Source organism: Cydia amplana, chromosome 23 (assembly GCF_948474715.1).
Source record: "Cydia amplana chromosome 23, ilCydAmpl1.1, whole genome shotgun sequence".
Lineage (NCBI taxonomy): Eukaryota > Metazoa > Arthropoda > Insecta > Lepidoptera > Tortricidae > Cydia > Cydia amplana.
The window spans coordinates 2,680,449-2,704,071 of record NC_086091.1 but is presented as its reverse complement, the minus strand read 5'-3'; the positions used below and the strand labels follow the sequence as shown (position 1 = coordinate 2,704,071).

Here is a 23,623-nt window from a genome sequence, read left to right as displayed (position 1 = left end):
CCCCGGAAACAAACAGTAGTGATTTTCGGATATATGTTTCTTGACTATATGATAAGAGATTTCGTAGTAGTCGAAACACGAATGCTTAAAATTTTCTCGATAGAAAATAAATCCAAACTTACGTGTTCATTTTTCGGTTTTAGCTTCGTGCAACTAGAAAACACATCCATATCCAGCACAATCCACCTTACAGCAAAGGTTTTCATCTCGTCTTAACTTTCAAAGAACTAAATATTAACTTATTATCCTTTACCGATGGATTTATTATCGATTTTTGATTTTATGAATTCAACAGCAAACGCCCATTTTACGCAGTTCGGTTTCTCTTTCTGTCATGCGTCAAAGTCATAAATGCATCCTTTATGCCAGTAATGTTAGATGGCCGTCGTGCCTCAAAGAGGTAAGACCTATGTCACTTCGCGCAGCGCTCCGAATTACGTAAAATTTTAATATCCAATAAACGTTGAGTCGTAACTCCATTGAGTAGTAACGGAATCGGAGGTAAACCTATGATGGTGCCTTCTTACAGGCCTATACGTTACGCATGTGTGCGTGTTTGCTTAGCTACGTCATGCTACGTCGAAATCTATACTCTTTGTCAGTTACAACGGGTTAGGAAATTTCGACAGATATTGAAATGTATCGGTAGCTGTTTGGTATTTAGCCATCAGAATCTAACCGTAACTTTTTGCTTTATTTTTGTTTAAAAATAAAATATCTATAAGAATATATTTTTTGCTTTTTTTCTATTGTAATGATAAAAATAAATCTAGTATGTTTCATGCTCAAATAATTTAAAATAATTGAATAAATATTGAAAACTAATTGATATTATTCGTTTTAATTATTATATTATTAAGTTTGTTTGAATAAAATATTTTATTTCAATAATACGAAAAGTTATTATATTTAAGTACCACTAAAAAAGGTCCCTACTTACAAAAACTCACTTGCACGGGCCGGGGTTCGAACCCGTGACCTCCGGTTTGAAAGTCGCACGCCACTACAATTTCACATAAGTAATTTACAATGACATGATACCGTGGAAAAAGTGAATATTACAATGTACTTGTGTTACTATCATTTTATAGTTTATTTTGGCTTGACAAGGAGGAATGAGAAAAACGTGCAGAGCGAGAGGATTAAATCTCTCTGTCCCTTTCTTAAAGTAGCCAATCCTAATTATGACATCTGTTTTGATATTAATTCTTTGAACATAATTTGTCGATGTTCTTTTTTAGGGTTCCGTAGCCAAATGGCAAAAAACGGAACCCTTATAGATTCGTCATGTCTGTCTGTCTGTCTGTCTGTCCGTCTGTCCGTCTGTCTGTCCGTCCGTAGGTCACAGCCACTTTTCTCCGAAACTATAAGAACTATACTGTTGAAACTTGGTAAGTAGATGTATTAAATAGAAAAAAAACAATAAATTTTTGGGGTTCCCCATACTTCAAACTGAAACTCAAAAAATTTTTTTTCATCAAACCCATACGTGTGGGGTGTCTATGGATAGGTCTTCAAAAATGATATTGAGGTTTCTAATATCATTTTTTTCTAAACTGAATAGTTTGCGCGAGAGACACTTTCAAAGTGGTAAAATGTGTGTCCCCCCCCTGTAACTTCTAAAATAAGAGAATGATAAAACTAAAAAAAATATATGATGTACATTACCATGTGAACTTCCACCGAAAATTGGTTTGAACGAGATCTAGTAAGTAGTTTTTTTTTTAATACGTCATAAATCGCCTAAATACGGAACCCTTCATGGGCGAGTCCGACTCGCACTTGGCCGCTTTTATATCATCGAGAAAGATTTTTATTTAAAAAATGTGTTGAATTTATATGTTTTATTTATGTTTTTTTGGCATAAATTTCATTACTTTGACAAACGTTTTGATGTGATGTGTGAAACGAACCATGTGATCAACGATTTAATCTAATAAAACTTCATTTAGTCGAAAAAAATAGTTGTCTACTACCGGGTGGAAAAAAATTATGGGCCCTGGAGGGAAAGTGCCTTAAAACCTTAAGTTTGCTCATTTTACTTAAATGAAACATTATTGTTTTTTAAAGAAACAACTGCATTCAAAGATTTTTGAAGTGAAAACTTCTTTAGCGGCGCTAGGCACTTTTTGAGGTGGGGAAAAAATGATAAACTCGAGACAGCGTAAGGCGATCATGTGACCGTAAGGTTTAGATGGCATTTAAATCAATAAAGAAAAACTCAATGACATTACATGAAAAAGGTTATAATCTTGTACGGGCTGAAATACGAGGATCTCACAGTATTATAACTTTATACCACTCAAATATAATTCAATAAAGCTACATCTTGATGAAATCGCTAATAAAAGTGAACTCTAGTACTGGTGAATAAAACTCAAAATATCATGACCAAATATATTTAGATGCGAGGTCTGCAAGGTAACTTTACAATTTCTATTCGAATTTTAAACAATTAACGCTATAAATTTGAATTTCGAATTTTAAACAAGCTCACTGACCAGCAATTTCGGAACCAAAAGTTTTCAATAGAAAGGAGGATGGGTCAATTATACATAGTGCTGCAGACATTTTGGACTAGTCATTGAGTTTTAACTTCTGTCGGCACTCCCGGAATGCAACACGTTGTTTTTTTTAAATTCGCTTAGTCGCGCCCGGGAATCGAACCTACTTTTTCCACACTGTATAAAATAACAAAATGCTTTTCTTCTGGTAACTTAAATGTTCTATCTATCTTGGTGATATGTCAATGCAATCAAATAATCTGAAAAAATAATAATAACCCAATTTATGAATTCCGTTCCTTCAGAAAAATGCGAAATGTACGTACAATTTTTAGGGATATCGTACTTTTCCCAGAGACAAATTTAGTTGGCTAAGAGACATTTTCACTGATCCAAATCTGTACTAAAAATCTAACATACAATGATAAGGACTTAATCGTTTTAAGCTCAAGAGTGAGTTTTCCTAAAGCATTTTCTAAAAATTATGTCTTTATTAACGTTAGGAGTGCACTGCAGCATGTCAAATGTATGCCAAAATGTCAAGGGAGAGAACAATAAATTAAGTTTCAATTCCACTTCCACTCATCAGCAAAGTGATATAAGTATATCAGCAGTTTAAAGTTATTTTAGATAACAAAATTAGCGCATCAAAAAAATCAAAGTGCATAGAAAAAAAGTCTCCTGAGTCATAATAAAATTGATGTCTCTTGGGTCACCAGAAAAGTCACCAGGGAGAACGATGACCCAAATCACATTTAAAAGAAAAGGTAAATTTTGTGTACTACCTACGAACATTTTTCAAAAAACTATGTTTTTATAACATATTAGACCCAGGATAGATCTAATACCTCTTTTCGTACCCCGGATAAAAGTAACTGAAACGTTACGTTATTAGGTTCACGATGCCGCGTTGTGCCCTTGCCTTCGTTGCGATATGTTTGGTAAGTCAGGAGACTTAAAAAATGAGCCATGATTTTGGGACATATTAACAAATATTTTTTTGAATAGGTATATATTAATTTTAGCGGACTTTAATAATTTACCAGTTAAATTAGATGTAAATACCTTTTTAGTTAATCGTTAATATGATATATTAGTAGCAGTAAAACACTTTATTGTACAAAAAGACACATAAAACATGAAAAAACACATCCTTCGTATATGGTAGAATATATTTTTCACACTTATAGGTAAAAACCAAAACCGATACGCGATTGGGATACGCTCTTTTCGTATGGGATACAAAAAAAAATTCTCCTGGGTCACCAAGAAAAATCGACATATTAAAATAATTCAGTTCGTTTTTAAGTTCTAGTCAGATTGACTTTTTGGTTATTTGAGATAAATTACAATAACGCTTAGATTTGAAAAACATGATTTTCTATTTTGTTGCGATCGACCCGGGTAATAAAAATACGGCGAATTTGAACTTTTGTTTGTTGTCGTTGTAAAATGTATTAAAAAATAATGTAGGCACCCCTGACAATTGAAATTCAAAATTATCCAGAAAAAGCGGCCAAGTGCGAGTCGGACTCGCCCATGAAGGGTTCCGTATTTAGGGGATTTATGACGTATTAAAAAACAACTACTTACTAGATCTTGTTCAAACCAATTTTCGGTGGAAGTTTGCATGGTAATGTACATCATATATTTTTTTTAGTTTTATCATTCTCTTATTTTAGAAGTTACAGGGGGGGGGGAGACACATTTTACCACTTTGGAAGTGTCTCTCGCGCAAACTATTCAGTTTAGAAAAAAATGATGTTAGAAACCTCAATATCATTTTTGAAGACCTATCCATAGATACCCCACACGTAGGGGTTTGATGAAAAAACATTTTTTGAGTTTCAGTTCTAAGTATGGGGAACACCCAAAAAAAATTTTTTTTTTTCTATTTTTGTATGAAAATCTTAATGCGGTTCACAGAATACATCTACTTACCAAGTTTCAACAGTATAGTTCTTATAGTTTCGGAAAAAAGTGGCTGTGACATACGGACGGACAGACGGACAGACAGACAGACATGACGAATCTATAAGGGTTCCGTTTTTTGCCATTTGGCTACGGAACCCTAAAAATGAGTGTTTCAAAAAGGCACCCTGTATTCCTTACATACCTAAATAATCTCTTATTCAATAAAACATATAATTACTAAACACTGTGATTTATTTCAAATAAATGCAAATCGATCGGATAAAAGATATTAATACCTACCTATACAACAATGAATACGAGTACAGTCAGCTGCAATAATATGTTACACACCGAAGGCCGTTTTGCGGTAGATAGATGTTAGATCTTATTTGTAGAGCCATAAGAGCGTGTCACATATTTTTGCGGCCGTCGAAGAGTAACATATTATTGCAGTACCTATGAAAAATTCGAGGGTTAAAAAGCATTTCAACCAAAGCATTTATAATAATAACGACTATGGACGCCTGCAACCCCAGGGGTATTGTAACCCCATAACAATAAGGTTGAAATTTGCATTTAGTGACCGCAAAGTCAGGTGAGCGTAATCAAGTAAATCTCTTTTCATCATATTTTATCAAAAATAATCTCTTTTCTGTTCTTGTGCTATTTTCTTATTATCAATACTCTTAACTTATATGCTATATACGCTGCTGCTTCTATGCTGTTAACATCTTCCAAAACAACAATAAATATTCAGGTTTATTAATTAATTATTTTATTGTTTGCTATTATGAACAAGTAACAACGCCATCTGTTTCAATTTTTTCCGAATTTAAGTTTATGGCCGACCGCAGCGACCGCGTATAATGGTAGTTAACTTCTGTAACGTTAGATGGTGCTAAAAGGTCACACAAACTTCACGTGCGGCGCGAAGCGTTTCCATGTGTGCGTGTTAGCGGGGAGGGAAGAACTAGCGGGCGTGGTTTACGAAGCGCCAGACGCGGCTGCAGTAGGCCCTTAAATAAGTTTACAAATTTACTTAAGTTATTGAGTATCAAACTATCTTCTGACAGTTCAGCTTAAAAACATCGAAATGCCGAGACGTGCCGCTAGCCAGCCGCGTGTTCAAAGTCGAATGTAAGAACTTCGCTTCGCTTCGCTCGCTCGTTCGATAATTAGGTTTAAATGACGGTGCAGTCTGATTTTATCGTATCCTCCGTTAATCAATATTGTTTCTGAAGGAACTAGTGGATTTTTCGGTCAAACAAATCATCGATATAATTATCAATAAAGGCCAAGCCACACCGGATGCGTGTGCGTGACGTGCACGTACACGTACGCGTCCCGCTGCGTTGTAGAATACGAAAACACATAAGAGAGGACACACCGCTTGCGTGACGTGTGCGTGACGTGCGCGTACGCGTGACTTGCACGCAACGCAGCTCCGACGAGACAAACCGGCTGCGTACTGCGTGCACGCGTCCACGCAGCGGAGCGGCAACGTCGCTTCGTTGCGTGCAGTGATGACGTTGTGTTTAACTGCGATCCCTATGAGAGGGCGAACCGAGCAGGTTCGGACACGCACAGCTCGGTGCTGCATAGGTGCTGTGCGTGTACACGCGCAGCTCGCTTGTATTTATTTACAACTCGGTCGGTGCGCGTGCTGGTTTTTAATATGGATTCAGTGATAAAAGAAAAACTAATTAAAATCTTTCGTCAATACGAATGTATATTTACAACATAGCACAAAGATTACAAAAAAATACGTCTTATATAAATAATTTGGCCTGTGGGAACAAATCGATGTTAGGTATTAACCAGGCATGTTATATGTGTAATAATTGCAATGGCGGCATTAGGTGAGCTGCTTCCATTTGCAACGGGAGTCACATGATGTAGGTACTGTCGCAGGAGTATTTTATTTTACTGCACGCATGACTGAGCTGCAGCGTGCACCTGCGTGGCGTGTGCAGCACACTGCGTGGCGTGCGCTGCGTGACGTGCGCGTCACCCGGTGTGACAGGGGTGCTGCGCACGTCACGCAGCGCACGCCACGCAGTGTGCTGCACACGCAGCCGGTGTGGCTCGGCCTTAAATCGACTAGGTAAGCATCGGTTTCTTCGCATCCTGAGATTAATCGATTCGGAATTGCGTGTAGCTATTTGTGCTACATATTATACAACTCAATTTTATTAGTTAATCATATATACCACCCGGTAACCCGGTATTCCACTTATGCATGTCCAAGATGTTGGTCCAATGTGTATTTGCGTCTCACATTTTGCTTAAGAGCCAACAGGAGCTAAGATTTAAATATTTTAGGTAAATATACCCGTCTCGCTAACGGAAGCGGCTCCTAAAACCAGTGCGATAAGGACAAGGCGAAAAATCCTGCGTAAAAATCTCAAAAATCGAGGTTTCATACTCGACTGTTTCCTCCTCCAAAACTTAACCAATCGTAACCAAATTTGGAAATCTAAATGATAATGACATTATCTGTGTCGGACCGTTTTGCTTTTTTGACTAATTGATATCAGTTTTGAATAGCACGCCTCTCATTGCGGCATAGTCAATTAGGCCATTTTGGCCATTTTTGAAGGGCTCTAGCGCCTTAAAAACTAAAATATCAAAAAAAGCAAAACGGTCCGACACAGATATTGACAATATTAATCTGTGTTGAAAAAATCATTCCTCTAGCTTCAAAACCCACGGAGGAAACAGTCGAGTACGTTTGTATGGAGAAATGACCACTCCTGTTGGCTCTTAACATGACACTGGCAAATTGATAGAAAGCCATTTAGTTTTATCATTCTCTTATTTGAGAAGTTACAGGGGGGGGGGACATTTTACCACTTTGGAAGTGTCTCTCGCGCAAACTATTCAGTTTAGAAAAAAATGATATTAGAAACCTCAATATCATTTTTGAAGACCTATTCATAGATACCCCACACGTATGGGTTTGATGAAAAAAAATTTTTGAGTTTCAGTTCTAATTCTAAGTATGGGGAACCTGGGGGACAGACAGACCGACATGACGAATCCATAAGGGTTCCGTTTTTTGCCATTGTGGAACCCTCGGTGGGCGGGTCCGACTCGCACTTGTCCGGTTTTTAAAGACCTTTGTAAAGCGTATTGCTAACAGTTTACACTGTACATGTATCATGTTACATATCATGAGCTCGTATTGTATAATACCTATGTGTTATACGAGGGGCGTTCAAAATATTCTCGGTATTGATATCTTACGACCTCTTCTAAAATTTCTTTCGTTACTGGCCGCTAAGGTTTATTCATTGACATTAAAAAAAAGTATAATTCGAACCGAGATAGTCTTTTGTTTTTCTGCAATTGCTGAACAAACATGAACATCATGTGCGAATTGACAATGTTAACTAAATTAGAACATCGATGCGTGATAAAATTCTTGACAAAACAGGGTAAAAATCAAAAAACCATAAAAGAGGAAATGGATTGTGTTTACCGTGAGTCTGCTCCTTCTTTATCTACCATTCAAAAGTGGTCAAGCGAGTTTAAACGCGGAAGGGAGAGTATTGAAGATGACCCTAGACCTGGCCGGCCTGTAGTAGCTACTTCACAAGAAAATATTGATAAAGTGGAAAAACTTATATTGGAAGATGGTCGAGTGAAGGTAAAATCTATAGCACAAGTAACCAATCTCTCTATTGGTACCGTACATGATATTATACATGACCATCTTAATATGTCAAAAGTAAGTGCAAGATGGGTTCCGCGAATGCTGACTCGGCTTCAAAAAGACATGCGTGTAGCTTGTTGTTCCGATTTTATTGACCTGTGCGGTGAAAATCCTGATGAGGTGCTGCAAAGAATAGTTACTGGAGATGAAACCTGGGTTCATCATTATGACCCAGAGAGTAAACAAGAGTCCATGCAGTGGCACATTAAGGGTTCAGCTCATCCCAAGAAGTTCAAGGTCATCCCTTCAGCTGGCAAGGTCATGGCCACGATATTTTGGGATTGTGAAGGAGTATTACTAATCGATTATAAAGAAAAAGGTGTAAATATCACAGGACAGTACTACGCTAACATTCTACGTCAATTAAAGGATGTAATTAAAGAGAAGAGGCGAGGAAAGTTAACCAAAGGTATTCTGCTTCTGCATGACAACGCCCCCGTCCATACTGCTCATATTGCCAAGGCAGCTATTGTTGAATGTGGGTTTAAAACTGTTACTCACCCACCGTATAGTCCGGACTTAGCCCCCAGCGACTTCTTTTTGCTCCCCAATCTTAAAAAGGATCTGCGTGGAAATAAATTTTCTGACGATGAAGCATTGAAGGCGGCAGTGGAGGAGCATTTTTACACGAAAGATAAAAAATATTTTTACGAGGGATTAAAAAAATAATTGATCGATCTTTTAAGTGTATGAACATAGGGGGGGAGTATATTGAAAAATAAAAATATCAAACTTTTCGTACTTGTTTGTTTTCATTCTCATACCGAGAATATTTTGAACACCCCTCGTACGAGGAAACATCCTGATATTAACGTGCTTGTATCTAGACATTTAGTTCGTATATGTAGTTCGTATTACATAATTACATACCGCTTCCTCAAATTCGATGTATTGGAAGTTGAGAGTAAACTAATAACACAATCTGGAAACATCTAACTAAAGCAAATTGTTTTGAAAACAATAACAAAAACTATCGACATAGGCAATTAATACATCAAAGAAATAGTTCGCATCTATAATATGTTTGTCTCCCGTTATGGGGCTTCAAGCAAGTCTCGATTCTACTCGCTACACAAAGCTACTTTTATTATGGGACCAACCGCGAAAAAAAAATGGCCTTTTCCATACATTTTGGCTGTTCAGATGTCGATGTTTTCTTTGGAAAAGACAAAAAAAGCGATTTTGGGGTTGGTCCCATAGTAAAAGTAGTCCTATTTAGCGAGTAGAGTCGAGCCCTGCTTTAGAGCCCCATGGTGGGAGACATCATCATCATATCAGCCCTTTATCGCCCACTGCTGAGCATAGGCCTCTCTTCGAGTACGCTACTTGTCCCGGTCCTGAGCTAATCTCATCCAGAAGTGACCCGCAATCTTCCGGATGTCGTCCACCCAACGAGCCAACGGACGCCAGGCGCTTCTTTAAATAAACTAAATTATACTGTAAATAAAGTAATGATATACGTACCTAAAAAAACATCTCTAAAATGTTATATGCAGTCGGGAATAATTCTAAAGTAAACTGTCGGCTTCTAGGATTAATAATTACTATTCCTTTTTTAATTCGAACAAATTAACGGGTCGTACCGGCGATAAAAACTATTTTCTTAATTACAGAGCACTAATGAATGGAAAAGGTGAAATGGAATGTCTTATCGAGTCAAATTGCAGGTGGCATTTCTATGGAGTCGTTTAACCGTATAAAAGGTGGGTTAAGGTACAGTCGCCATCAGATATATCGGAGCGGCTAAGGCGCTCACAAATATATGAACACGCCTGTATTGCCAGGGCGTTAAGAGTGCGTAAATACTAAGTCTAAAATGTGTCCATAGAAATTAGGCGTCTAAAACACCTGACCGGCTAGCATGAGTTGCGTTCTCGCGCGCGACTCCATACATCTAGTCATCTAGTGCGACTTCAAGTATGGACTCGCGCGCGAGAACGCAACTCATGCTAGCTGGTCAGATATTGACTCATTTATCGGTCTTAGAAATACATAGTAATATCCTCTGGCTATGCTTAAAAAAATGTTTCAGTGTCAAACTAAAACACGTCTTCCTAACATTCCAAAAAAAATCTAAACAGTATTACCGTTCGAAAATCTTTTGAGATGCTCATGATTCCCGTTCGCGGACCCATTCGCTCGTAACTAACGCGATTTGACTCCGCAGATACAAAATTATGGAGCTCAAGCGTAGCTTTCATAAGGCAGAATTTGCTCAATTTTATATTTATGTCTGTTGATTAAATATTTTAGGTCTTTCGAATATAGAATTAGCTCGGTAATTGAATGATGCTCATATTTATACAGTGACCTATATTTCTGAAATCTGACTGAACGGAATTTATTGAATCGGACGTTTTGCGGAATTCCATAGATTTTATCAGGACGGCTAGAGTATGATGACGGAGGGAAAATGTGCTAGCATAGCCGAATAATAATATTTAGCTTAAACCATTATTTAGTGGAAAATAAAATATTGGTTGCCCAAGTCAAGTACACGCAATATTTTGAGTAAAATAATTATGTCTGTTTTGTAAAAGCAAAACAGCAATCATTTCAATAAGGAAAGTCAACAACTTACAACCCCTCTGGTGCTGATGCGGGTGTCTATGGGCGACGGTAGTCTCTTACCATCAGGTGATTTTGTTTGCCTCCTATTTCATAAAAACCCTACTCTATCGCTACCAACCCTTGTCTTTATTTTGATGAATTGGTCTTCGTTCGCGTATTACGGTGATCGGCCGATTATCGATGGTTGAAACACGTAAAGGCAATTTGGATGCATTATGTCGAATTTAAAACGCGTTATAGCAATCATCGCTGCAATCAATTCTCTTGTTAAATGCCCACTTATCGAGAGCACGCACTGAATCAAGGTTCGTGGCAGTTTAAGTTTTTTCCGTAGCCTATATTATGTTCCACTGCTGAGCAAAGAGACCCCCCACACTAGCATATTTTGAGCGTAATACATAGTTCGCGCTAAAGAAGGAAAATGGTGTCGCTGCGCGCCAACGTCGACGCCGACGCTCGGGAGACAACAGTGTGGGGTCTCCCACAAGGTACAGGCCTCCCTCCCTCTCTTCAGCCACTAAACGCGGCTTAGTGCAACGACAAGTGACAACGCAACGGTCCACGAATGGGTCAAAATCCATACAAACCAGCAAAAAAGAAACGGAGGCCTGGCTTGTATCAAAAAGTTTTGGAGACCCCAGGCTTAGTGCATACTCCCCTCCCAGTCGCTAGAAAATGCATCCATGTGGTTTTGTCATCTCCTTTTTGATCTTACTCTGCCTCCAGCCATCTTGTATCCAATTCAGTAGCTAATTTAACCTATAGTTGTGGTACATTTGTCAGAAATGTCCTACTTTTAAAACTAACGGACGAGGAACATGATTAGATTTATTAGTGACTTTCAAACATCGATTTTGCTAAGCGCCTTTTATAAGATCGACAATGAGTCTTCCGATAGTTCCGATAGTGATCGGTTTACAGTGGTAAACTGGTAGTTTCCGACCGTGTAGCGGTTTCTACCAAGGTTAGTATGGCCCTGGACCGTCTAAAGCCTGGTTTCCAGACCGGCTAGCATGAGTTGCGTTCTTGGGGGACTTCAAGTATGAATTCGCGCGCGAGAACGCAACTCATGCTAGCCGGTCAGACGTGTAGTGTAGTACAGGCTTTAGACAGCGACAATTCACATTATTATAATTTATCCTGTGACCCTTGCCTATATATCATCATCAACATTGTACAATAGACAGCCACGTCGAACTTGCCCGTTCTAAATGAATAGAAATGCTAAACACCCCAGCATTTATGCTAATTCCATTTCACAACGAGCGCACGTCCGACCAACACAGCCCTAATACCATCGTCCATTAAACTGACACAATATAACCCTTATTGCAAAGGCTTAAGGTCCAGCAATGGTCAGTTAAGCTGTGCCTTTATCAAGGGCTTATCTTGTGGGGTATGACTAGTCATATTAGGGCGTTCTTAATGAAGTGTATGAGTTATGTCATTAGATAGGAAGTGTAAAGTTACAGTAATTACACAAATCCATTTCCGTTCTTAAGTGTTTACTGTGTTACGCTCATTGTTAACCTTTTGAACGCAATCTGTCAAACCCAAAAACGTCAAGCACACGCCAATATCTCTGGCATAAGCTGGCAAATATGAAGATATGAATTGTAGTGGAAACGTTGAAAGTACTTTGACAACGCACCATAGCACTTATAAAGTTCTTCCTTTTAGATTGTGTCTGGGCGACGTACATATACAGTCGTTAAGAGTACGCTTGTTCAGATACTGTGAACTCCTTGGCCGCTCCGATATATCTAAAGGCGACTGTACAAATACGGGAGTTCTTGCTCTATTACGCTTTTCCCCGCAATACATTTTATGTCGGGCTTTTCCCACATTGAGCTTACCTACTCATTACGAACTGTTTTAGATGATGCCACAGAATAAATAATAGTACTAGGTACAGAAGACTCACTCTCTAACAAAACGCGTCTGTTACGATCAGCACAGATATGGCCGCTAGGTGGCGACAGCGCCACGCGCGTCTTATGGCTAGCCACCAAAATTGGTGTGGAACGGATGTATTTTTAGCTACCTGTACCAAAGCGACGAAATCGCGAAGTGAGCCACGCCTGATGCTGCGGAGGATATACATCGATTTGTTCGCATCGCAGACGAAATCATGGCAGAGTATTAGCAAATTTCTTATCAATCAATCGATTAACTTCTTATCGGTATGACGTAAATATAAATATGAAAGGAAATAATCATTTCCCTTGCTTATGAATGAACCGATATTACCGATAAGAAGCAGGAAACTGTAAGGAGCTTAGTTGTTACAGACTGATATGGCTGGTAAGTTACAATAGGTATACCTATTGGGGTCGTGATAAGGAAATATATTAAGTCGAATCAAAATCATATAGGTAGTTGTCGAACCTGGTGGGCCTAGCAGGACTTGAACCCGCATCTTCCACAATCCGTGTGTTGCTCTTAACCAATTGAGCTACGGAAGCCTACCAGGACATCGCAAATCTTTCCATTCCTTCCTTTATGCATACACGCCTTTTGAAGTTTACGTTAGCGACTTCGTAAACTCGTCCATCTCGCTCGTTCACCGCTAACGTAAAATGTCAAATGCCAACTCTTGGTAGCCGTGCTGTAGAAAACAGGCGGGCTTCCAAAAACTTTTTTACCCAAGCTAAAATAGAGACTTTTGCTCTCGCCCGGTAAATAATATCAAATTTCTAGGAAAAACAATGATTTCACATTGTTTTTTTCCAACTCCAGACTCAAAGGAAATTGCCCCGATAACGTCTGATAATGTGTTATCATTAGTACGAGTTTATCAGGTCATAAAGGGTAATCTCTCCATTCATGTTCGTGTGGACGTGTTATGAATGAAATCGTATAGATTAGGTATGTTTATAATGTTTAATAGTAGACACGCCACTCGTCAAATAAACACGGATATCATTATTAATATTATTTTATCTCAATATCTACCTATATACTGTTAGCGTTTGTTTGTTTTTCCAGAGACATATTATGTAAATTACGGACTTAATTTAAAAAAAGCGGCCAAGTGCGAGTCGGACTCGCCCATGAAGGGTTCCGTATTTAGGCGATTTATGACGTATAAAAAAAAAACTACTTACTAGATCTCGTTCAAACCAATTTTCGGTGGAAGTTTACATGGTAATGTACATCATATATTTTTTTTAGTTTTATCATTCTCTTATTTTAGAAGTTACAGGGGGGGGGACACACATTTTAGCACTTTGGAAGTGTCTCTCGCGCAAACTATTCAATTTAGAAAAAAATGATATTAGAAACCTCAATATCATTTTTGAAGACCTATCCATAGATACCCCACACGTATGGGTTTGATGAAAAAATTTTTTTTGAGTTTCAGTTCGAAGTATGGGGAACCCCAAAAATTTATTGTTTTTTTTCTATTTTTGTGTGAAAATCTTAATGCGGTTCACAGAATACATCTACTTACCAAGTTTCAACAGTATAGTTCTTATAGTTTCGGAGAAAAGTGGCTGTGACATACGGACGGACAGACGGACAGACGGACAGACAGACAGACATGACGAATCTATAAGGGTTCCGTTTTTTGCCATTTGGCTACGGAACCCTAAAAACAATGGACATGGACACATCTAAAAAGGTATTTACTCAGTAGCTACATATTGAACGCGTGGATTCATGTAACATACCTAATATTTACCTACTCCATTCCCCCACCATTATTTATTTTTTGTCTGCAATTTTATTCGAGGAATAAGAAAGGAAAAAGAAAGATAACTAGGACAAATTCTGGCAAGCTGATATGTATGTACCTCAGTAATTAAATTCTATAAAGTATTTCAGAAGATTTGAGGGAAGTCAGGGAAGTTAAGAAAGACTATGGATATGATATGGATAGACTATAAAGAGACTCTTAAGGGACCCACTGATTACCAGTTCGCCGGGCGATATCAGCTGTCAGTTGTTCGGAGCCACAGACAATCCAACTCCGCCACACATACGGAAGCGTTACTCCATCTTCGAGTCAATCCCGTGCCGTGATTGGTCCGTGTCTTTGAACGGACCAATCACGGCACGGGACTCGCTCACCTCGTCCCCCCGCACCCCCGTATTTTTGGCAGCATCGGTTTCATGAAAGAATTGGCCTAAGCTCAGTCTAGAGGTTGGATTGTCAGTGTTCGGAGCTGTCAAGGGACCCACTAGGGGTCACAAACCCAGTTTCACCGAAATAAAAAAAAAACGGGTTTTCAGCCAATTGCCAAAACCGGGTTTTGACTTTGATAAAACCGGCTTTTTCGAGGTTTTCGATTTTACAGTTTTATAAACATAGTTTAATTATATTGATGAGCAACAATTACTTCATAGTTTGTTATTATATTTAGAACAATACATTATACGAAGTTCGTATGTGTACGTATTATATAAAAAACTGTTTACTATTTTGTCTAAATATCCCTTAATTTAATACGTATGTACGTGTACGTACATACTACGTAATACGTAGTGTGAATAACATTTTAGTAGGAACGCTCGTTGATCTCTAGTTAAAAATGTTGATTGTAGTAATTATAACAAAAGTCAATCTCGCGAAATTTACTATGTACAGTTTTCTTCTTCTTCGTTCCTTCAGGTTCCTTTGCCTTTGTTAGAAATGGCTAAGAAAGTGTTGTTCCTATATGTCCAGTCCATGATCGCCTTCCCCATCAGATTTCTTATATCCTCAGCTGATGTAGTGGCCGCAACCAAATGAAATCCCGTGTAACTTACATCGTTTAGCTAGTTGGGTATTATCAGCGGTGTGTGTTTCCTGAAGGAGGACTATGTCAACCCCGTTGTCACGTAATATTTTGCTTAGGCATTCCGTTGCAGAATTGCTGACCATGGGGTTAAAAACTTTATTAATCGAATTTTATGGTCTTGGTAAAGATAGAGTAAATAGAAATGTCGTGGAAGACTGAATTTATTATTCAGTCTTCCACGCATTGATCCTAAAAATACTTGCTTATTTTACAAATTAATTGTAAAATCGAAATCACCGAAAAACCCAGAAACCCCGTTTTGCTGTTGCACAAAAACCGAAAAACCGGTTTTCTAGAAATACGCACGGTTTTGTGACCCCTAGGACCCACTGATTAACAGTCCGCCGGACGATATCGGCCTGTCAGCTAGAACAAAAAAGCGGCCAAGTGCGAGTCGGACTCGCCCATGAAGGGTTCCGTATTTAGGCGATTTATGACGTATAAAAAAAACTACTTACTAGATCTCGTTCAAACCAATTTTCGGTGGAAGTTTACATGGTAATGTACATCATATATTTTTTTTAGTTTTATCATTCTCTTATTTTAGAAGTTACAGGGGGGGGGACACACATTTTACCACTTTCGAAGTGTCTCTCGCGAAAACTATTCAGTTTAGAAAAAAATGATATTAGAAACCTCAATATCATTTTTGAAGACCCATAGATACCCCACACGTATGGGTTTGATGAAAAAAAAATTTTTGAGTTTCAGTTCGAAGTATGGGGAACCCCAAAAATTTATTGTTTTTTTTTCTATTTTTGTATGAAAATATTAATGCGGTTCACAGAATACATCTACTTACCAAGTTTCAACAGTATAGTTCTTATAGTTTCGGAGAAAAGTGGCTGTGACATACGGACGGACAGACAGACAGACATGACGAATCTATAAGGGTTCCGTTTTTTGCCATTTGGCTACGGAACCCTAAAAATGGACAGCTCCGAACAACTGACAGGCCGATATTGTCCGGCGAACTGGTAATCAGTGGGTCCCTTTAGATAGATACGCGTCAAAAACAAGTGGATGTAAAATAGGTACATATGTACTATGCAAAGGTGAAATACTTAATTTTGCTTCCCAGCAAAATAACGCACAAAAACTATACCACACTGAAAAAAATATGATCTATCGAGCACACATTAAAATGATTTCATTAAGATTAACTGCTTTTACAATATCAACAAATGTACGTATGTACGTTCGTACGTAACGTGCAAACAGTAAACTTTACTGCTTGGTTCGATAGGCTCATATGGAACTGTTTAATTTAAACCATTAAACGTTAATGCAATTTCAATTGTTTCAAACGATTTTTTTCTCAGTGCATGAGCAGGTACCGCGGGCGCGTGTAAATAATAATTGAAACGTGTTTTATTCCAGATTGGTGTATCTGTATTTGTAATCCTTTGACGTAATCTGTGGAGTGAACGATGAATTTTGTGACCCTTTCCGGTGGGATGAAATGGGATTATACGATTATATTTTTGTTTATCTCTTGGACATATGAATATATTGGATGTCCGGATTAATGTCAACAAGGCTTTTATTATTTGTATCAATATTATTCCTCAATTTACAAATGTGTGCCCCTATTTGTCGAACCAATCGGTCATACTTTTATAAGGTTCATGCGGCCCACACCAATTTTGGTGTCTAGCCATAGTAGTCGCCGCGCACCGCTACGGAACGGACGCCTGCTCGCGCATGCGCCACCTAGCGGTCATATCTGTCGTAATAGACGCGTTTTGTTAGAGAGTGAACCTTCTGTCCCTAGTACTATTATTTATTCGGTGGTAATGTTTATGTCGGCGGCAGATCGTAAAATCGGGCATATCGAGATATTCCTAGGCATATCATGAAACGCCGCCATTTCATGATCTGACTAAGATTAACCCAGGCATATCACGATCTGCCTTATAAAAGAGGCGGCAGATCGGTCAGACCAATGTATTCGTTGATATTCCTAGCTTCATACCGGGCGCATCGTTAAATAATTGATGAGATATTCCTAGGCATATCATGAAACGCCGCCATTTCATGATCTGATTAAAATTAACTCGGGCATATCACGATCTGTCTGATAAAAGAGGCGGCAGATCGATAGGAGCAATGTATTCGTCAAATTCCTAGTTTCCAGGTGCAGATACCAATCGCATCGTAAAATAATTGCATTTTTTGTCACTGGCGGCGCTGCATTCTATGTGGTGCTGCGTCCGCCAGTGTTGCCAGATCGTAGGTACATTTTAATACAAGTTTACGTTCATTTTGAACAGCATGCGTATTTACAAAAATTACACCTTGAGTTTTGCACGATATGGCTGGTGGTCGCTAGGCAGATCATGAAATGCCGGCGTTTCATGATCTGCCTAGGAATATCATATCACCCATGGAGGTTTGCACGATATGGCTGGTGGTCGCGCTAGGCAGATCGTGAAATGCCGGCGTTTCACGATCTGCCTAGGAATATCATGAAATGCCGGCGTTTCATGAACTGCCCAGGAATATCACCCATTGAGTTTTGCACGATTTGGTTGGTGGTCGCTAGGCAGATCATGAAATGCCGGCGTTTCATGATCTGCCTAGGAATACCCATTGAGGTTTGCACGATATGGCTGATGGTCGCGCTAGGCAGATCATGAAATGCCGGCGTTTCATGATCTGCCTAGGAATATCACCCATTGAGGTTTGCACGATATGGCTGATGGTCGCTAGTCAGATCATGAAATGCCGGCGTTTCACGATATGCCTAGGAATATCATGAAATGCCGGCCTTTCATGATCTGCCTAGGAATATCACCCATTGAGGTTTGCACGATATGGCTGGTGGTCGCTAGGCAGATCATGAAATGCCGGCGTTTCATGATCTGCCTAGGAATATCACCCATTGAGGTTTGCACGATATGGCTGATGGTCGCTACTAGTCAGATCATGAAATGCCGGCGTTTCACGATCTGCCTAGGAATATCATGAAATGCCGGCGTTTCATGATCTGCCTAGGAATATCACCCATTGAGGTTTGCACGATTTGGCTGGTGGTCGCGCTAGGCAGATCATGAAATGCCGGCGTATCATGATCTGCCTAGGAATATCACCCTTTGAGGTTTACACGATATGGCTGGTGGTCGCTAGACAGATCATGAAATGCCGGCATTTCATGATCTGCCTAGGAATATCACCCATTGAGGTTTACACGATATGGCTGATGGTCGCGCTAGGCAGATCATAAAATGGCGGCGTTTCATGATATGCCTAGGAATATCACACCCTCCTTTTTTTGATATGCCTAAACGTCGCCAGGCAAATCGTCAAACGTTGATGTTTGAACGATATGGCTGGTAGTCGCTAGTCAGATCATGAAATGGCGGCGTTTCATGATATGCCTAGGAATATCTCGATATGCCCGAGTTTACGATCTGCCGCCGACATTTACAACGAATTACCTTAGCTTAGAATCGCTATATTGACAATAGTAAATAAATATTATCTTAGGACAAACCGACCTAGTCCCACAGTAAGCTTAAGCTCAATGCTAGACGACGATATATATAATATATAGATGTATATATCATATAAAGACTTAGATGTATATATAGAAAACATCAACAATTCAGGAACAAATATTTGTGATAATCACACAATAAAAAAAGCGGCCAAGTGCGAGTCGGACTCGCCCATGAAGGGTTCCATATTTAGGCGATTTATGACGCATAAAAAAAAACTACTTACTAGATCTCGTTCAAACCAATTTTCGGTGGAAGTTTACATGGTAATGTACATCATATATTTTTTTTAGTTTTATCATTCTCTTATTTTAGAAGTTACAAGGGGGGGACACACATTTTACCACTTTGGAAGTGTCTCTCGCGCAAACTATTCAGTTTAGAAAAAAATTATATTAGAAACCTCAATATCATTTTTGAAGACCTATCCATAGATACCCCACACGTATGGGTCTGATGAAAAAAAAATTTTTGAGTTTCAGTTCGAAGTATGGGGAACCCCAAAAATTTATTGTTTTTTTTCTATTTTTGTGTGAAAATCTTAATGCGGTTCACAGAATACATCTACTTACCAAGTTTCAACAGTATAGTTCTTATAGTTTCAGAGAAAAGTGGCTGTGACATACGGACGGACAGACAGACAGACATGACGAATCTATAAGGGTTCCGTTTTTTGCCATTTGGCTACGGAACCCTAAAAACACACGATTTGAACCCGGGACTTAAGAGTTCAAGATGGGCTCTACCAGTATTGACATTAACTATGTTTCTCCCACATAAGAACAATTGTTTCATACAAGTTATGATGATAATGACTTCTTATTGTAATTATAGTTCTTTAGTATTAGACAGTTTAATCACTTGTGTTAGTTGTGTTACTTGGTTGCACCAAAGATAAGTTAAAAGTAAAGATTGGTGGTCTCATACAAATTGTACATGGGGTCGTAGGTCTCGCTTTGCACGACGGATCCGAAATGTATGGGAAGATCCGCGGATCCGGATCCAGATAATTTCGTAATTTCCGGATCCGGATTACAAACCCTAGACTCTCGCTATTAATTGTATGGAACGAACGAGTGGTGTAATTTTCTACAATACACAGTCTACTATGTACCTGTAATTTTATTTCACTGCAATACACAGACACTGAAGACAATATTACAATACACAGTATGGAAATACATATTTTTGTTTAACGGCGAAGATCGTCGAACTTCCCTTTTTTTTACACTTCTATAGTATTTTTGATTATGATTTAGGAGGCAAGCGAGCCTGATGAAACGAATCTCTTGGTGGTAAGCAATACCCGTTGCCAATGGACACCTGCACATGCACAACCCAGAGGAGTTGCAAGTGCGTTACCGGCCTTTAAGATAGGAATACGCTCCATCCTAAATTTATTAATTAGGTCGAATCGGTCCGGAAATACCGCGGGCGACAGTTCATTCCATAGTTTCCACAGTTCATTGAGCTTAACAGTCTTTTCCGTTTACCTGTCTCTGCCAATACGTTTGTATCATTCCGAACAATCATTATGTCATTACCCATGGTTTAATGTGCATTCTTTGGTAATGCAACAATTGAGTAGCAGAGACAATGTTCGCACATACGTATTAGCAGTTCATTTCACATGGGAAAATGGGAAAAACTGTAAATGAGAGAAAAAAACCGGTCGAGTGCGAGTCGGACTCGCGTTCCATGGGTTTGAAGGGTTCCGTACTTTACCCAATTTTTAATAATGTTTTTTTTTATGTGACAAACGTTTTTACCCGCGGGCCATATTGCGCCTCAGAATTTTCTGGACATCTGGAGCCTGGCTCCTGCGGGCCGTACATTGATAACGGATTTGATCGTCAGTACAGGGGGGAAATATAAACTGCGAGATAATTTAAACTAATCGCAATATCTTCCATGTTTTACTTACACTATTAACTAGAGTCACACACAACACAGACAACACATCTTTTTCGCTATCTGAACATATGTGGCACTCTAGTTAATAAAGTAAAAAATATAAAACATGGGAGATATTTCGATTCGTTTAAATTATCCCGCAGTCTAAATTATCCCGCAGTCTAAATTACCCCGCAGTCTATATTATCCCGCAGTCTAAATTACCCCGCAGTCTATATTATCCCGCAGTCTAAATTGGCCCCCTGCATCTTCCCTAAATAACTTCGGTTTAAAAACTAATTGATAAATTATAACAAACATGTTTGTTTTTAATTAGATTAGCAAAAATCAATTATTATAATTTAACCTTATTTGACATGTAGCAGGAAATATTCAATAACTTCAATTCAAATTAGGCATATTAGGTATAACAAATGATTTTTGCTCGCAATATAGTTTCAATAAGGAAGACTGAATGATTTAGGTATTTGGTAGTTATTTAATCATTTTCAAGATAAAATGTTATGTCTGGATTAGGGCCACTTGCACCGTTCTATAACCCGGGGTTAACCGGTTAATCCTGGAGTTATTTATTTTAATGTTTATTGCACAATACATGAAGGTACAAATGGCGGACATAATGCCTTAAGGCATTCTCTACCAGTCAACCAATAGTTACCAATGGTTACCAGTACAATTTGACACTAGGTTAACCAATAGTTACCAATGGTTACCAGTACAATTTGACACTAGGTTAACGATTTAACCGCTTAACCCCAGGTTAATGGGATAGTGCAAGTGGCCTTTAAGTTGTTAGATTAGATTTTTTACTGTAACTCTAAAATACAGCATAAAAAAAATGGTGGGTTCCAAAAAGTGTATGTAGGCGCTAATGGGTTTTAAGACAGATTACTTTTCCATTTTTGTCAATATAAAATTAACAACTTACCTACTGTCAACCACAGGGACATTCAAAACCACTAGTCTCTGTTTATTATAAACTAAAGTCAACTCGAATTGTAAACAATTCTAAACCCTATTTCCATTATTTTTACCTCAAATTCCACAAAAAAGAAATACATTGTTAAAAATTGGGTAATGTACGGAACCCTTTGAACGCGAGTCCGACTCGCACTTGACCGGTTTTTAAATACAAAATAAAATAGTGATAGGAATAATATTAGTACAGAAATATTTTTGCTATAAGTACGTACTAACATTATTTTATGAACACATCCTGATAACAAGTAATTACTTCCTTCCTCACCTTGCTTACATTGCCTGGGGAATAATTACATATATATTTTATAAATATAAATGGGGCATTATCTATGAAAAGGGACCTTATTGTCGATGGCGCTTACGCCGCACAGTGTCGGCATTGTATTTACATCGGAGCATCGTTAATAATGGCGTAAGCGCCATCGACAATAAGATCCCTTTTCATAGATAACGTCACAAATATGTATTGTATGTTTATGTTGTAAGGCCAGTTGCATCAAATTGTAAGTTGCAATGCTTGAATATTATGAATATGTAAATACTGTATGTGACAAATTGACAATACCATAAGTTTAGAAATGTTGAATAACCTAACATTTGCATTGCAGACTTGATCCATAGTGAGACTATAGTTCGTTTTTTTTATTTTAGCATTAGAAATAAGGTAAACAATCTTGATGTGTCTTTTAATTGAAAAACAGATTTTAAAAATAAGTTACGGTAAATATGTAACAATTATGAATCTAATACGATCTTTTATACATAGTCTTCTGCTTTCATAAGTAATAGTTATTGATTTTTAAAAGTGTTTTTCAATTAAAAGACGTGTCAAAATCGCTTACCTTCATTCAAGTTCTTTCTAATGCTAAAAAAACGAACTATAATATTCGCATAAGAAGCATTTGTTTGCAAAAGTAAGTTGTTTTCTATGCAATGTGTGTATTTAAGTAAGCCTAGCACTTAGTCCATAGGTATTTCTTTATCATGTACACTTAAGATGTTAGTGTGGATATGAAGCCAACATAATATAGGCATTTTGAGCAATTTTGCGTAATATAAGGAGTACACTAAGTGGAAAAAATAGGTCGGCAACGCGCATAACACCTCTGGAGTTGCAGGCGTCCATAGGCTACGGTGACTGCTTACCATCAGGCGGCCCGTGTGCTTGTTTGCCACCGATGTGGTATAAAAAAAACTGCTTCTTTTAGGGCCTGCTGATCCGCCGGATGATATTGGCCTGTCAGTTAAACGCAAAAGGTGACAGCTCCGAACAACTGACAGGCCGATATTGTCCTGTGGACTAATCATCAGTGGGCCCCTTTAAGATACAGAGGGAGTCAATCATATGTATAGGTGAACCAGGATCTATTGAGGGTGCGCCATGTTGCGGAATTTCACTGGAACTAATTTTTTCATACTACACTGAATTGTCACCCTATACATGAGAATAACAGCGCCCTCTTGACAATTATCATATATTACTGGTCAGGCTATATATATTTACTATTATAAAATAAAATAAAAAAGCCCCTTCATTGTAAAATGTTTACATAAAAATTTGAAAATAAAACTAAAACTAATAATATGTATTTTACTAATGAATCCCTAGTGGGTATAGTGGGTATAGTGGCCTCCTCCAGTATATTACTACATATTATGAGATAATAATAATTCAGCCTACACATGGCCCACAGATGGGCAGAGGTGCGAGGGGGCTTAAAGGGGCCCACTGATTACCAG

General features: G+C 38.4%; 1 protein-coding gene and 3 long non-coding RNA genes across 4 annotated transcripts in view; 2 read left to right on the top strand and 2 right to left on the bottom strand.

Moving 5' to 3' along the window:
- The window catches only part of LOC134658619 (E3 ubiquitin-protein ligase CBL), a 161,329-nt gene that overhangs the window by 135,775 nt on the left and 1,931 nt on the right, over nt 1-23,623 (bottom strand). The gene's annotated exons all lie outside the window — the stretch shown is intronic.
- On the top strand, nt 4,096-19,459 carry LOC134658887 (uncharacterized). The gene is made up of 2 exons (XR_010097764.1): nt 4,096-4,267; nt 19,388-19,459. It is a non-coding gene; the product is annotated as an uncharacterized LOC134658887 (long non-coding RNA).
- LOC134658888 (uncharacterized) lies at nt 7,215-13,848 on the bottom strand. Its single transcript, XR_010097765.1, has 2 exons — nt 13,790-13,848; nt 7,215-7,413 (listed from the first exon to the last, which is right to left on the bottom strand). It is a non-coding gene; the product is annotated as an uncharacterized LOC134658888 (long non-coding RNA).
- On the top strand, nt 7,282-14,036 carry LOC134658876 (uncharacterized). Its single transcript, XR_010097753.1, has 2 exons — nt 7,282-7,398; nt 13,778-14,036. It is a non-coding gene; the product is annotated as an uncharacterized LOC134658876 (long non-coding RNA).